Source organism: Phaenicophaeus curvirostris, chromosome 17, assembly GCF_032191515.1.
Source record: "Phaenicophaeus curvirostris isolate KB17595 chromosome 17, BPBGC_Pcur_1.0, whole genome shotgun sequence".
Classification (NCBI taxonomy): domain Eukaryota; kingdom Metazoa; phylum Chordata; class Aves; order Cuculiformes; family Cuculidae; genus Phaenicophaeus; species Phaenicophaeus curvirostris.
The window spans coordinates 15,111,906-15,126,874 of NC_091408.1; positions in this window are offsets into that span (position 1 = coordinate 15,111,906).

Here is a 14,969-nt window from a genome sequence, read left to right on the forward strand (position 1 = left end):
TTAGCCATAGCATTAATCAACTTCATCCCATCTCAGAGGGGAAAAAAATAATTTTCTTAACGAGGACAAAACCAAAAAAATGACAAACACCTGCTCCCTGCTTACCCGAATGATATGCCAACTCAGCTACAAGGTCTCGTTTCTAATGTGACTCAAGGGTGTCACCATTTTGACAACAGATGAGTCAAATGGAAATATGTCACTCACTCCGCACTCACTACCAGCCTCGAGATACAGAAACCTTGTAAAGGCTGTTTTCTCCACCTCCAGACAGAACATTTATGATAACAGCAGTGCTGAGTCCCTGGGCTCCGCAGCGTGTGCCTGTGTTAACACTGCCTGTAGTAACTGCTCCAGTTACCCAAGCCAGGCGGTTGAGGCCAGTTGCTGCCACACAGGCGGTAAGGATAAAGCTTCAGCAGAATCATAGAATCATAGAATAACCAGGTTGGAAGAGACCCACCGGATCATCGAGTCCAACCATTCCTATCAAACACTAAACCATGCCCCTCAGCACCTCGTCCACCCATGCCAACAATTCATAGAATCATAGAAACATTAAGGTTGGAAAAGACCTCCAAGATCATCAAGTCCAACCATCAACACAACACCAAGGTGCCCAGGCTCTGGTGCAGCTCCCTCACTGTGGCCAGCGGCAGGCTGGGCAAGGCTCAGCTGGGGCAGCATCCCCCCCGGCAGGGCCAGGGACGCCCCTCGTACCACACAGAGCACAAAACTGTGGTGAGAATCAGGGGTTCAACCTCAAGGAAACCCGAACAACAGCAACAAGCACCTTTCTACAAGGTGCTCCCAGCATCAACATGTGGCACTCCCCAACAGAGCAGAGCAGTTCTCGTTAACCCTTGCCTAGCTGACACCAGGTTTCCACATAAAAATAACTTTTTAAAAAGCTTTGAAAATCTTATCCGCATACATTCCTCTAGAATGCTGAACAGCAAGTTAAATGAAATACGCAAGAAAGACTGACAAGATCTACAAGTTTGCTGCAAGAGACCTCTGCAGCATATGTGATAAGAACATTAAAAGGTGGTTCTCAAACAGCTGTCAAACTAATTTCAAGGGTTTGGTGGGTTTTTTTGGTGCCTCCAAACCTATTTATAAGCAGAGCTGAGTTTCCTAGCTACTGGTGCCATAAACCTGATTTAGGAAGAATGGGAGGGAGTTAAATCATACTCTGCTTTTAAACCAGGAATAAAAATAGTCTCTCACCACAGTTTAGATGATGATTTTTGGTAACATGGTTTAAGATAAAACATTTTTACCTCTTTTTTTTCAATTCTACTTTGATACAAAGGAATAAAACACAAGTTCTGTCAGCAAAATGACAGACAACAAGGGGGGAAGCGCTCCAATATATCTACCTTTGATAATACAGATGTTCTGTTAGACAATGAGATCTCCCCTCTGTGTCAGGCCCCTTTTTCTGCTGAGGCAGTTGTATTAAGAAGGACAGGTTCCCCAGATAAGTCGTGGCTGCCCCATCCCTGGAGGTGTTCAAGGCCAGGCTGGATGGGACTCCGAGCACCCTGATCCAGTGGGAGGTGTCCCTGCCCATGGCAGGGGGGCCTTGAGGTCCCTTCCAACCCAAATCATTCTATGATTCAGAGTAGTCTACAACAGACAAAAGCTCTCTCCCCTGCCTAGACTGCGAGATGGTTTTGCAGACATGATGCAGTGTCTGGCTCTTGAACTGACAAACTCCACTGAAGGCCGGACACAGAAGGAAAAGCACCTACAAAACATACAGAGCAGCTTTCCTTACAGCTTTGCATAAATAATTACTGCTGTTGGAAATCAGTTTATAAAACCATATACCTGAGAAGTTTTACTATCCAGAGTCTTCTCCCCCCATCCTAACCCAGGGATGCTGCATTTCCAACACTACTATTGCTGCTAAGCAGAGCATTAAGCAGAGGTATCAAAGTCTATGCCCTCAGCAAGGCAAGTCAAACCATCTCTTGCTCTTCTACACAAAATGATACAAATGATAGATTAACACTGGGAAGCCAGAGCAACACACAGAAGCTGTACTAAAAAAGTTAGTCCTTTTCCCTTTCTGTACCTACCCAGGAGCTAGAGGAGCAGAACAAAGCTCCCATGATCCAGGAGGAAGTGGTTAGAGACTTGCTTGGCCAATTAGGCATTCACAAGTCTATGGGGCCGGATGGGATCCACCCAGGAGCATTGAAGGAGCTGGCGGGTGTGTTGGCCAAACCCCTTTCCATAATCTTCCAGCAGTCCTGGAAGACTGGGGAAGTCCCACTGGACTGGAGGCTGATGTTGTGCCCATCTACAAGAAGGGTCGCAGGGACGATCCAGAGAACTCCAGGCCTGTCAGTCTGACCTCAGTGCCAGGGAAAGTCATGGAGCAGGTGATCTTGAGTGCTGTCATGAAGGTCATGCAAGAGAACCGGGTGATCAGGCCCAGTCAGCCCAGGTTCACGAAGGCAGGTCTTGCCAAACTAATCTCATTGCCTTGTATGACAAGGTGACCCACTTACTGGACGATGAAGAGCCTGTGGATGTATCTTCTCGGACTTCCATAAAGTCTTTGACACAGCTTCTCCCAGCATTCTGCTTCGGAAACTGTCCCCTCTGGCCTGGACAGGCGCACACTCTCCTGGGTGGAAAACTGTTTGGCTGGAGGGCCCAGAGAGTGGTGGGAAATGGAGTTAACTCCAGCTGGAGGCCAGTCCCAAGTGGTGTCCCCAGGGCTCAGTGCTGGGTCCAGCCCTGTTCAGTGTCTTTATCAATGACCTGGATGAAGGCATCGAGTGCACCCTGAGCAAGTTTGCGGACGACACTGAGCTGGGTGGAAGTGTAGAACTGCTGGAGGGCAGGGAGGCTCCAAAGGGATCTGAACAGGCTGGACCGCTGGGCTGAGACCAATGGGATGAGGTTTAACAAGGCCAAATGCCGGGTCCTGCACTTGGGGCACAACAACCCTGTGCAGCTACAGACTAGGAGAAGTCTGGCTGGAAACTGCCTGGAGGAGAGGGACCTGGGGGTGTTGTTTGACAGCGACTGAACATGAGCCAGCGGTGGCCCAGGTGGCCAAGAAGGCCAATGGCATCTTGGCTTGGATCAGAAACGGCGTGACCAGCAGGTCCAGGGAGGTTCTTCTCCCTCTGGACTCGGCACTGGTGAGACCGCTCCTCAAATCCTGGGGTCAGTTCTGGGCCCCTCACCATAAGAAGGATGTTGAGGCTCTGAAGCGAGTCCAGAGAAGAGCAAGAAAGCTGGTGAAGGGGCTGGAGAACAGGCCTTATGAGGAGCAGCTGAGAGAGCTGGGGGTGTTTAGCCTGGAGAAGAGGAGGCTGAGGGGAGACCTCATTGCTTTCTACAACTACCTGAAAGGAGGTTGTGGAGAGGAGGGAGCTGGGCTCTTCCCCCAAGTGACAGGGGGCAGGACGAGAGGGAATGGCCTCAAGCTGTGCCAGGAGAGGTTCAGGCTTGACATCAAGAAAAAATTTTCATGGAAAGGGTCATCGGGCAGTGGCAGAGGCTGCCCAGGGAGGGGGTTGAGTCACCTTCCCTGGAAGTATTTAAAAGACACTTAGACAAACTGCTCAGGGACATGGTTTAGTGGCAGAAAGGAATGGTTGGACTCAATGATCCAAATGGTCTTTTCGAACTTGGTGATTCTATGATGATTCCATGATTGACGTACGCTTGCCTATCTAATACTCTTCCCTCTCACAGAGGTAGAATGTTAGATAAATGTGCCTTTTGGAAAAGCCTATTTATATGCTTTAAATGTAAGCAAAACGTAACATTAAAAATTATTCTGTAGTCCCAAAACAGATAAAGGACACATGCTGTCCATGCTGAACACATTTTTGAGGATATTTGCTAGAAGATGTTTGCCACCTATTGAAGTTAAAACTTGGAACAATGTTTTACAATCCAGATACTGCTTAGACAAAGAATGGGACCTAAGAGTCTGGATAAACGATGCTTACAAACAAGGGAGAGAGGGAAAACAGACAAGCTATCTGCTCTTCTCCATCAGCTTGCTTTGGTGGACCCAAGACTGAAAAGCACCATGCTAGAGCCCTGCTGAACCAATAACAGCCCATCTGGAAACAAGGTTTCTCACAAGCCAAGCCACCTTGCTAGCACAGCCCAGGAAGACTGAGTGTTGGACTGGAAGACAGAGCAAAACTGGAGGCAGAAAAGTCCGAGGTTTTACTGTGTAGTGATCTGCAACATTTCAGATGTCTGCTACTGCTTTACCCTTGTTTAAAACAGAAGCAATTCTCTACTTCTGCTTGCAAAAAGGACTAAAAGTCAGCTACAGACAGTGCTACCACAGAGATGAGGATGGCAGAGAAAAAGCAAGTAAAAGGCTTTCCTCCCCCTCCTTTACCAGAAAATTTCTCCGAGTTATGTACATACTCGTATCCTGAACTCCCCCTCCAGTTTCACAGTTTGCAGTTAACTCTGCATTCTGCTGGAGATGACACATGTTTAGCTTTCAGCATGTTTAGGCTAGAACACCCTCTGAACATCACACGAGGTCACCGAGCCCACAGAGGGAAGTATTTCCAGCTGCAGAGACAGGCTAGAAGATACTAGACAGAAATATGAGGCTCCATCTCTATAGCACCCTGAAGAAATCAACCTACTCAGTGAAGGAGACAACTAAACAGCTTGGCAACGCCTACAACTGGTGCTCAACCTCAAATCCAGCAAAAAGATGTAAATATTTAGATTTCAATTTCATCTGATACGATAAAAATAAAATGCCTATTTCCTTTTTCAAAAAAAACTAGCATTAAAATAGGTAAGCCACCCACGTTGAGAAAATTATTCTGCAGCATTTCTACCTTTAGGAGGAGCTTATTTAAGTTATAGTATTGATCTTGAGACAAACAACCATCACAAATGACATTATTCCCATCGAATTGTCTTCTGATGTATATAAAACATAATGACACCACTTGTCTATATATAAATGTTTTGCTGTTCATTCCAAACATCTAGTGGCTGATAGCAGCACATTATTTTTTACCTTTGAATAAACATCCACAGCTCTCCAGGGTTCTCTGTGGACTGATAATTCTGACTACAACCCAAATCATCTGAAAAAAGCCATGGAGCAGTCCACTGTGTCCTGAACTGGACTCTTTACGAGTTATCCACGCTAGACGCAATGGAAGCTGAACAGCAGTTTACCATGGCTGTACGATAAGAACCTGAAATCCTTCTGTAACCTTTTAATGCACATAATGGTGTTTAACCTGGAGAAGAGGAGGCTGAGGGGAGACCTTATTGCTCTCTACAACTACCTAAAAGGAAGCTGTGGAGAGGAGGGAGCTGGCCTCTTCTCCCAAGGGACAGGGGACAGGACGAGAGGGAATGGCCTCAAGCTCTGCCAGGGGAGGTTCAGGCTGAACATTAGGAAAAAATTTTTCACAGGAAGGGTCATTGGGCCCTGTCCGAGGCTGCCCAGGGAGGGGGTTGAGTCACCTTCCCTGGAGGGGTTTAAGGGACGGGTGGACGAGGTGCTGAGGGACATGGGTTAGTGATTGATGGGAATGGTTGGACTCGATGATCCAATGGGTCTTTTCCAACCTGGTTATTCTATGATTCTATGAATTATGGGCCCACTACATATCCATAGTTAAGAGTCATGCAAATATCAAACTCCTCTGGAGCTGAAGATAACATGGCCCCACAAGCCCCAGGATATGCCCAAGCCTCAACATGCCAGTGTGATTACACACTCCCACCTTCCAAATTAGTTATTGTGCCGTTAAAGAGAAACGCCTTCTCAGGTCATTGCTCTGTGGGTTAAGTCAGCCAAGACGTTTGAATTAGCCTCCCAAAGCTCAGTGATCATTATGTAAGTGCCAGCAATATAAACAAATCAGAGTTAACTTCCCTGTCCATTACAAGAACCACTGCTGTGATGACGAATTGCAGAACTTTCAGCTGTTCATTCACTATTAGCTTCCCCAAGTCCTCCCAGTTTTACTGTAGCCATCAGATGTGCCTCTCCAGCTGCAAACTACCACTTGCTTCATACTGGCTTGTCTGGACGACCACTGCCCCAGCCAGCCTATGAGAACTTGTTGGGGGGGGGACAGGGCGGGAGGTTAATTACAAGTCCCTGGATCTAGTCTCTTACAGGAAGCAGAGCTGCTTAAAGAAACAGAAAGGATGGATGGCAAACTGTTTTCCCTCTCTCTGACTTCCAAGCCCAACTGCTTCCCTGCAGAGGAGGGCTTTACTTTCTGCTTACAACATCGTGGCAGTCCCCAACCTCAGCTGTCCAAACAAAAGTCAGGACTGTAAAAGCTGTGCAGAGCTCTCGCTAATCAAAATACTCAGTGTTCAGGGTTTGGTTTGTGAAAAATCCTCGAGGTACACAAGGATGCCAATTTCTGGATGTTGTACCTCTTCAAATCTGTCTTAGCAAGATTTTCTGGAGACTGTTTAAAAGCCAGAAGAAGATTCTACTTTAGAGGCCCCAAGTACTGGCTCGGAAAGGAGAAGGCGAAAATCAGTCTTCCTATGCCAGGAAGACCCAGTCACCGCGCTCAGGGTGCCCACGCTCCTACTCACGCAGCTGCATTCTGCTCAGCACCCTTCTTAATCAACTGAGGTGTTTGCTTTCTGTCCCTGCCCTCCGTGGCACTCTGGCTGCAGACTCAGAGCACTGGTATGTGCCCTCCTGCCACGCGGCAGCCAGGAGGACGCAGGAGCAATGACCTCAACGTCTTCACTCCTGAGCTCCAGAGCACCCTGCCAGGGCTGACAGCTCCACTGTAGCTTTCCACTCTGTTCACTGACCTGAGCTGTGTTAAATCACCAAACCCAAAATCACTGTATCCTTGCTAGCATCCCGTGCATAAGAGAGCCCGCATGCAGGAGACGCTGTTTTCCACCTCAGCGAGAGGCACCAAGTTCACCTCCTGGATAATCTTTCATTGCACAGCCACCACCTCCTTGCTGTCATCTCCTTCCACATGCTCAAGGCTCTCCAGGCTAGTTTTTAGCCCTACGTTTATTTGATTTCTTCCTGGTCTTTCACACCGCGGCTGCCATCATTGTGCGACCTGTGAGACCCCCGGGCCAGGATCCGCACCCCCGACCCTAAACCTGCACCTCCAGGCCAGCACCTCGAGCTGAAACGAGCACCCGAACCCCAAAAACTCTTCTCCCTGACCCAAATCTGACCCCCTGGACCCACACCATGAGCTGAAACCAGTCACTAAACCCGCATCCCGAGCCAAAACCAGGACCTGACCCCCAAAAACTCTCCCCCTGCCCCAAACCCGACCTCCTGGCCCTGCACCCTGAGCTGAAACCAGCACCCGAACCCCAAAAACTCTCCCCATGACCCAGAACTGACCCCCTGGATCCGCACCCCAGGCTGAAACCAGCCTCCCTGCCCCAAAACTGGCCCCTAAAACTGGCACCGGCACCCGACCCCTGAAAACTCGGTACCACACCCCAAAAGTGACCCCGGACATCCAAAAACTGACCCCTGACCCCCTCAAAACTGGCTCCCCACCCCAAAACTGACACCAAAAAAACAACTCGCCCTCCCCAAAACTCACTCACTCGCCCAAAACCCACCTGCGACTCGCAAAAAATGATCCCGATCCCCCAAAACTGGCTGCCTGCCCTGAAACTGACCCCCAGAAACCAACTCACCTCACCCCAAAACCGACCTGTGACACCCGAAAAGCAACCCATCATCCCCCAAAACTGACTCCTGGCCCCTAAAAAACAAGCCATGGATGGACCCAGGGGAAAGGGATGGACCCAGAGGGAAGGGATGGACCCAGAGGGAAGGAGTGGCATCCAGAAGAAAGGGATGGCATCCAGATGAAAGGAACATATCGAGAGGAAAGGGATGGACCCAAAGGGAAGGAATGCCTCCAGAGGGAAGGGATGGGGCCAGAGGGAGGTGCGTGGGGTAGATGGATTCGTGGGGTGCTTAAGGTGCCTGGCTTGGCACCCACCCACGCTCTGCTCCTTGCCTGCCCCAAAACCCGCGGTGCTGTGGGCGCAAAGCACTGGCGTGGGGCTGCCCAGGCCCTGCTGCTGTTTGATGTCCCCTTGCGCGGCGCAGAAAGAGGGGAGCATCCCCCAGGAACCAGGGCATGGATAGGAGTGGTTGGACTATATGATCCAGTGGGTCTCTTCCAACCTGGTGATTCTATGATTCTATGATTCTGTGCAGCTCCCACATACACTCAGTAACTATCTCCACTTGTCTAAGCAACCTCTTATTTCTTCTCCCATCCAAAGCTTGACCCTGCGTCAAACGCACTTGGGAAGGGTTGCAGGAGTGAGAAGAAACTCTGCCTCCAGACGCCACCCTCTCTCCAGAGATTTCTTGCATCCTCACAACCACCCTTCAAAAGGAAAGAGACCAGTAGAGAAAAAGGTATCAGAGTTCTCCCACGGGATTTACTGAACCACTTTGCTGTGAGCTTCAAAAGGATATACATTTCTTTAATTAAAATACACCATCAAGCCAATCACTGCTGTGAAACCCCCCTGCCCATGGAAAATCCACGAGGATGAATTCAGGAGTTCTGTCCACTGACTTGGAATCGTGCTGATTAAAACTCCCTGGAGTGATAGGAGCAGAGCTAGCCCATGATAAATTGGTTTGTTCTTTTTACATTAAGAACGTGTAAATATCATTCATTACTTTGTTCATACAAAATTGTGTAGGAGTCCCGGCACTGACACGATGATTAAAGAAGGCACATTCCCTTTCAGTTCACAGACTCCTCTGCCCCAGTACAATGTTGTGGCATTTGGATTTCCTCCAACACCCAGGAAACAAAGTTAAAAATAAAGTGTTTTATTTATGCCCTCTCCCCCATTAATTACTCCATTTCCATTCAGCTGAATACTACGGAACATTTTTGTTTAAAAGGCGCTTTCAGGCTCAAAATTAAATTTAGATAAACAGAAATATTAATTGCATCATACCCTATGTCAGCCAGCTTTAAAATTAGATTAAAAGGCATTTTCCACGTTCAAATAAACTGGCTGTTGAAAAAAACATGGGGTTTATATAGCGAATTTTCTTTCTAAGAATATAAAAGCAAATAGAAAGACACTGAGGTCTGTTTCTCCTCTCTCCTCAAATTGAGGTATGTGTCTCAAATACACGGAAGCTTAAAAGAAAAACACCATGTGAAAAAGACGTTTCTCAGTGGATCACACTGGTCCTAGAACAGGACACTGCTGTGAATATGCATGAATGGCACGAGTCAAACGACACTCAGGAGCAAGCATCAGCTTTCACTTGCCATTTTCCCAACCCTCCCAGTCAGGCTGCCAAGACAACAACTGAATTACAAGATTTTTATTTGAATGCCACTTTGGATTAACTGGAGGAACCTTCTTTAAACTGGCTTCCTTGAAGGATGTGCTGCTTCCCTATTTGGTCAAATCACAGAAGCAGTAACAAATTGTGAATAAAAAGAGACCATTTATTTAAATTCAAAATCCCGCAGCAGCCTGTCAGTTGTAAGTTTCAAGAATTGCTATTAACAAAAAAAAAAAAAATCAGAATAAGGTCTTTTCAAACTGGTTGCTGTCAACTAAAATGAGAAGTTAGATAAAACTCCCACGTGCCAGATGGTAAATCACAATAAATGCTTGGGCTGTTAGATGCACAACAAGCAACAAAGGCATTGAAATACAGCATCAGCAAACCCAAAATAGAAAGGATATTTCAATAAGAAATTAACATTAGGGAGAAAGATCCTTCTGAAGCTCATCAGAATCAAAAGTCATACATTGAGGGCTTCTCACTTTACTCACTACCTCACGCAGGCATAAGGAACAAAGTAATAGTTCTAGCAGAGTTACCTGAAGCTAAGGGCTACAGTCAGCAAAAGCCTCAGTTAACTGTTTAGACATCATTTACAACCTTTTCTGCCAAGCTAGTTTAAAAAAAATTCATTAAAGGATACCAGGGAATTGTTTACTCAAACCATTACTGTTTCCTGAACACAGATGGAAGAAAAAGTTATATTAATAAGATAAACAGCTGCTACTATATGCTGTTTAAATGGTAACAAAAGCATCTAAGGGCCATAAAGGGAATAGTAAGGGAATTAAAAAGCATTTTTATGCATGAAGAAGGCTAACATCTGTACATTCATTAAAGTGTATCAACCGTGCTTTTAATTAAAGTTAGTGACAGAAACTTAAATATGATTAACGAAGCCTAGAAGCCTACCAGAAGCCTGCTCTATCAAAAGCAAAAAGCACAAGCTGTGTTTCCAGGCCTTCCCTGCTCACTTCTCTTTCCCTCTTGGAGATGCTGCCACAATCAGAACACACTGCAAGGACCATGAAGCAGCATTCCTGTGAAAAACAGCAAGCCAGGACAAGCCTGCAACCACACTTTCATGCTTAGCCATTCTTTATTTTGTATATCCCAAGGAGGCATTTCAACTACTGAACAGCCTGGGGCCAAGACCAGGAGCCGGTTATCTGTCAGAATAACCAGCTCTGCAGCCATTTATCAACCACTGCGGGCGAGAGGTCTGCCAGAGGCCAGGCAAAAAGGCTGCACAACACACAGGAGTCTCCTGTTTGACAGCGGGAAAAAACCCCTCTGAAGGCAGTGCTGAAATCTGTAACACAGCCAGTCTTGAGTCACTCAGAAGCACAACACAGTCACGACAAAAATAAACTATGTGATTAGAATACAGTGCAAGCAAAAAGATGTGGGCATCGAGAGAGAATTAGAAGGCAATAGGAGGATAAGGAGTCCTACAGGACACAGATATATCAACCTGCAATCAAACCACATCCTGCTTAAGTCCCAGTGTCTGCAGACTCGTCTGTTCAGCTGCCCCACGGAGCTGCTGTCGGGTACAGAGCTGAGCACATGCAGATCAGGTTTTCAAAGACTGAAGATATTTTTTAGCACCTTGTTACCCACTTAGAATCGTAGAATCATAGAATCATAGAATCACCAGGTTGGAAGAGACCCCCAGGATCATCGAGTCCAACCATTCCTATCAAACACTAAACCATGTCCCTCAGCACCTCGTCCACCCGTGCCTTAAGCATCTCCAGGGAAGGGGACTCAACCCCCTCCCTGGGCAGCCTCTGCCAGGGCCCAATCACCCTTTCTGTGAAGAATTTTTTCCTGATGTGAAGCACTTGGGTGCTTCCAGACACACAGATTGTGGAAGTTCTCATTTTAGAGCGGACACCAACACAGGAAGAAACTTCATTTTACTTAAACACACAAATTAAATAAATTTTCTCTCAGTCATTGCATTTTAGCATAAAACGCGCCGGGACTGAACTGCAGGGCTGACTGCACAGGGCTCCGCTCCGAGGGGCTCCTCACTCCCAGCTCTGCTAGCGACGCTCGAGCCCCAGGGCGAGACCCTTTGTGCGAAAGGCTGGGGAGAAGGTGAAGGAAGGACTGAACCCCCGCAGCAGCTGAGCAAAAAGCCGCTGATGCCGCAGGCCGGCGGCCCGGGCAGCAACCCCCTCCAGGACGGAGCCGAGGGGTGCTCGGGGGCTCCAGTGCCGGGGAGGCCGGGGGAAGGGGCGCCAGGCCCAGCATCCAGCTGAGGGCAGGGCGCGCTGCTCCGGCTGAAGGGAGAACTCTGCCTCCTGCCCTCCCGAGCAGACGCAGCGCCGGCTCCCAGGCCCCCAGCCCGCCGCCCGCCGGCCTCGGAGCGGCCGCGAGTCCCAAAAGCCCTCGAGGGTCTGTCTCGCCTCCAACTGCTCAAGGGCGTCTCTCCGGAGAGGCCACAGGGCTCGAGCCTCCGCGCCCCCCTCACCGCCGTGAAATCCAAGCCCGAGAGATGTGGAGGCTGCGGGAGGAAGGAGGGAAGGAGAACGGGGAGAGAAGGAGGGAGGCTGGAGAGGGAAGGAAGGAGGGAAGGAAGGAGGGAAAATGAGGAAAGAAGGAGGGAAAACGGGGAAAGGAGGGAAAATGGGGAAAGGAGGAGGGAGGGAAGGAAGATGTGGAAGGAGGGAAGGAAGCGAGCCCGCTGGGGAGGGCAGGAGGCCGGGGAAGGCCGTGGGCTCCCCGCGGTCCCCGCCACCCCGCGCCGCTCGCTCCGCGTTACGAAACGCCCGCCGGCCGCAGCGGCGCCGCCGGGACCCTCGGGGGCTGCGGGCGATGCTCCTCGGCGCCGCCGCGCGCCCCTCCGCTCCCCTCCGGGGAACCCTCCCCGCCCCGGCTCGCCCCGCCGGGGTCCCGGTGCCGCCCCCCGGCCCAACGCACCGGCCGCTGCCCGCGGGTCGCTGCCGGCCGGGCCCGCGCTGGCATCCTCCGCGGCGAGGGCGGCTCCTGCCCGGCGGGGGGCGGCGAGGCGGCGGCAGGGCCCGGCGCTCCCCGGCCGCCCCGCTCCGCGCCCGCCGCTCCCGCCGCCGCCGCGCCCCCTGCCGGCAGCGCGGGGCACAAGCGGCGAGGACGTTCGCTCTGCCGCTGGAAACGGTTCATAGAATCACAGAATCACAGAATCCCCAGGCTGGAAGAGACCCACCGGATCATCGAGTCCAACCGTTCCCATCAAACACTAACCCGTGTCCCTCAGCACCTCGTCCACCCGTGCCTTAAACCCCTCCAGGGAAGGGGACTCAACCCCCTCCCTGGGCAGCCTCTGACAGGGCCCAATCACCCTTTCTGTGAAAAATTGTTTCCTAATGTCCGGGAAGGGGTCGGGGGGAAAGGACCGCAAAGCCCGTCCGGCCCCCCCCGCCCCATCGACCCGGCCCGGAGCAGCCCCAGCCGCGGGGCAGCCTGCGCCGGGCCCCCCCGACCTGCACAGGGAAAAAATCCTTTCTAGTATCTAATCCAAGTCTCCCCTCTTTCAGCTTAAAGCCGTTCCCCTTCCCCCTCTCTCTGCACTCCCCGATCAAGAGCCCCTCCCCAGCTTTCCCGGAGCCGTTTCCGTACTGGAAGCAGCTCTAAGGTCTCCCTGGAGTCTTCTCCAGGCTGATCGACCCAAGCTCTCTCAGCCTGGCCTCGTACGGGAACGTGCTGGATGTTACTTTTAAGGATGCACCATTTCACTGCTTCTGTTCCACTCCAAAAATGTAAAATACTACCAGCAACCAGCCCCTCATTGAGTCCTGGACAACTGCAAGCTCGGCCCCCTCCAGAGCGCTGCCCAGCTGATGCCACCTGCGAACTTTGTCCCCATCCTCAGGGCCTCATCAAGCCCTGCTCCTGTTTCTGCTCTTCAGGGGGTCCCAGTCCTGCTCCTGGGCGCTGCCCCCACAGTGCCAGAGCCAGGTCTGCTCTGCATCTCAGCTCTTTGCAGAGAGGCAGATTATTCCTAAAGCTGTCACTGTGCAGAGACATCCTTTTCTGGTTTTAAATTTGCTTTTAAAAGAAGTGGACAAATAGAAATGTTATTTTCCAAAGGTTACATCCCAGAGGTGAAGGGCCTGTCATTTTATTATAAGAGAAAACTATTCGTGGGAGCGCCTGGCATGAGAGAACGAATAAAGCCTGGGGCTTCAAATTTTGTAGATCTGGAAAGGCGATAAATGCCTGAGGGGGGGCAGGTGGAGGAGGAAGATGATTTACGTCCTCTCAGAGGAAGCGTTCTGGCTCTTTGGAAGGTCTGTATTTGTCCCAACTATGGAACAAAGCAATGTGCTTGTATTAAAGGTATTTAAAAGGGGATTTAAAAAAAAAAAAATCAAACAAAACCAAACACCCACCCCCACCAGTGTCTAGCAAAGAGCACGGCAAGGGCACTCACGTTCTCCACAGTAAACACGCACTTCATGTGCCGAGCTTTGTGGCATTTCTCATCCGATTTTCAGAAGCGCTGAGCATTCAGGCCTCCCACTGATTTAATCTGGAACTGCATATTCCCTGCCCCTCTGAAGATCCGGGCCGGAGGCACCATGCTGAACAGCTCACCCCAAGCCAGGCATCCTTTGAAAAGGTTGTCCTAGAAGTTTACCAAGAGCAACACTCAGATTCCTCCCCCCTTTTGTGTTATGACAGAACAGAAATAGCCTACAGAGCTTCAACAGATGGAGGAGGACTTCTGATTAAAAAATAAATTCTGACTCACACTTCAGTTTTTTGGATGCAATAAAAAGAATACATGAATATGAATAGCAGTGGAAAGAACAGAGTGGAGATAAAGAGGGGTTAGAGGGAAAGGCAGTGGAAATAGCTGAACCCATTTATCTACTTGGTTGCAATGTCTGTCAGGAAAATTCTGTTTGGTTTTGCTGTCAGGCAGATGAAATAAAACAAAACGCATCAGTGGACCTCTGAAGTTTCCAGTGATGGATTCCTGGGAAAAATCCTGCTGGCTGAATGAAAATTTTGAAGATGGCTTTTAAAGCATACCTGTTAATAACTTAAAATGATGGGGAAACTTCTTTAGCTCAACACTGGAGCTACCCATGCTAGTCAAGATTACTTTTTACTCCCTCAACCCTTTCCAAGTAAAAATCACATGTAAGAATATGGAATACCATCAAAATTTGTATGTCTGTTCCTGTAGCTTGGAAATATATTTCAGCAAGTGATCTCTGAGCATTCAGGCGCCATTTCTACATTTTAGAGTAAAGGGACAAATTAGTACTAACAGAGCTGACTTCTCAACTCCAATCCTGTGTCAACAGAACCCGCAGAGCAGAATAATACAATTTTTCAAAAAGACTGCATGGGTAGGACAGTTCTTCATCAAATATCTTAAAACACAGCATTCTAATTTTAGAATCAGACCTTCATAAGCTTCCTTTATGACAGCTATTCTGGGCTTTTAATCGCATCATTGGTAGCTAAACATCTTGATCAAGGACAGAATTTGAAACACACAATATGATTAAAACCTACATTATCGCTGATGTAATATCCCAGAGCCTATTATTGTTCTTGGGCAGGAGGAAAGAATCTAATTAAGCATTTATTTAATATTAAAATACAAACTGAAATATCAATGTTGGACAGTAATTCA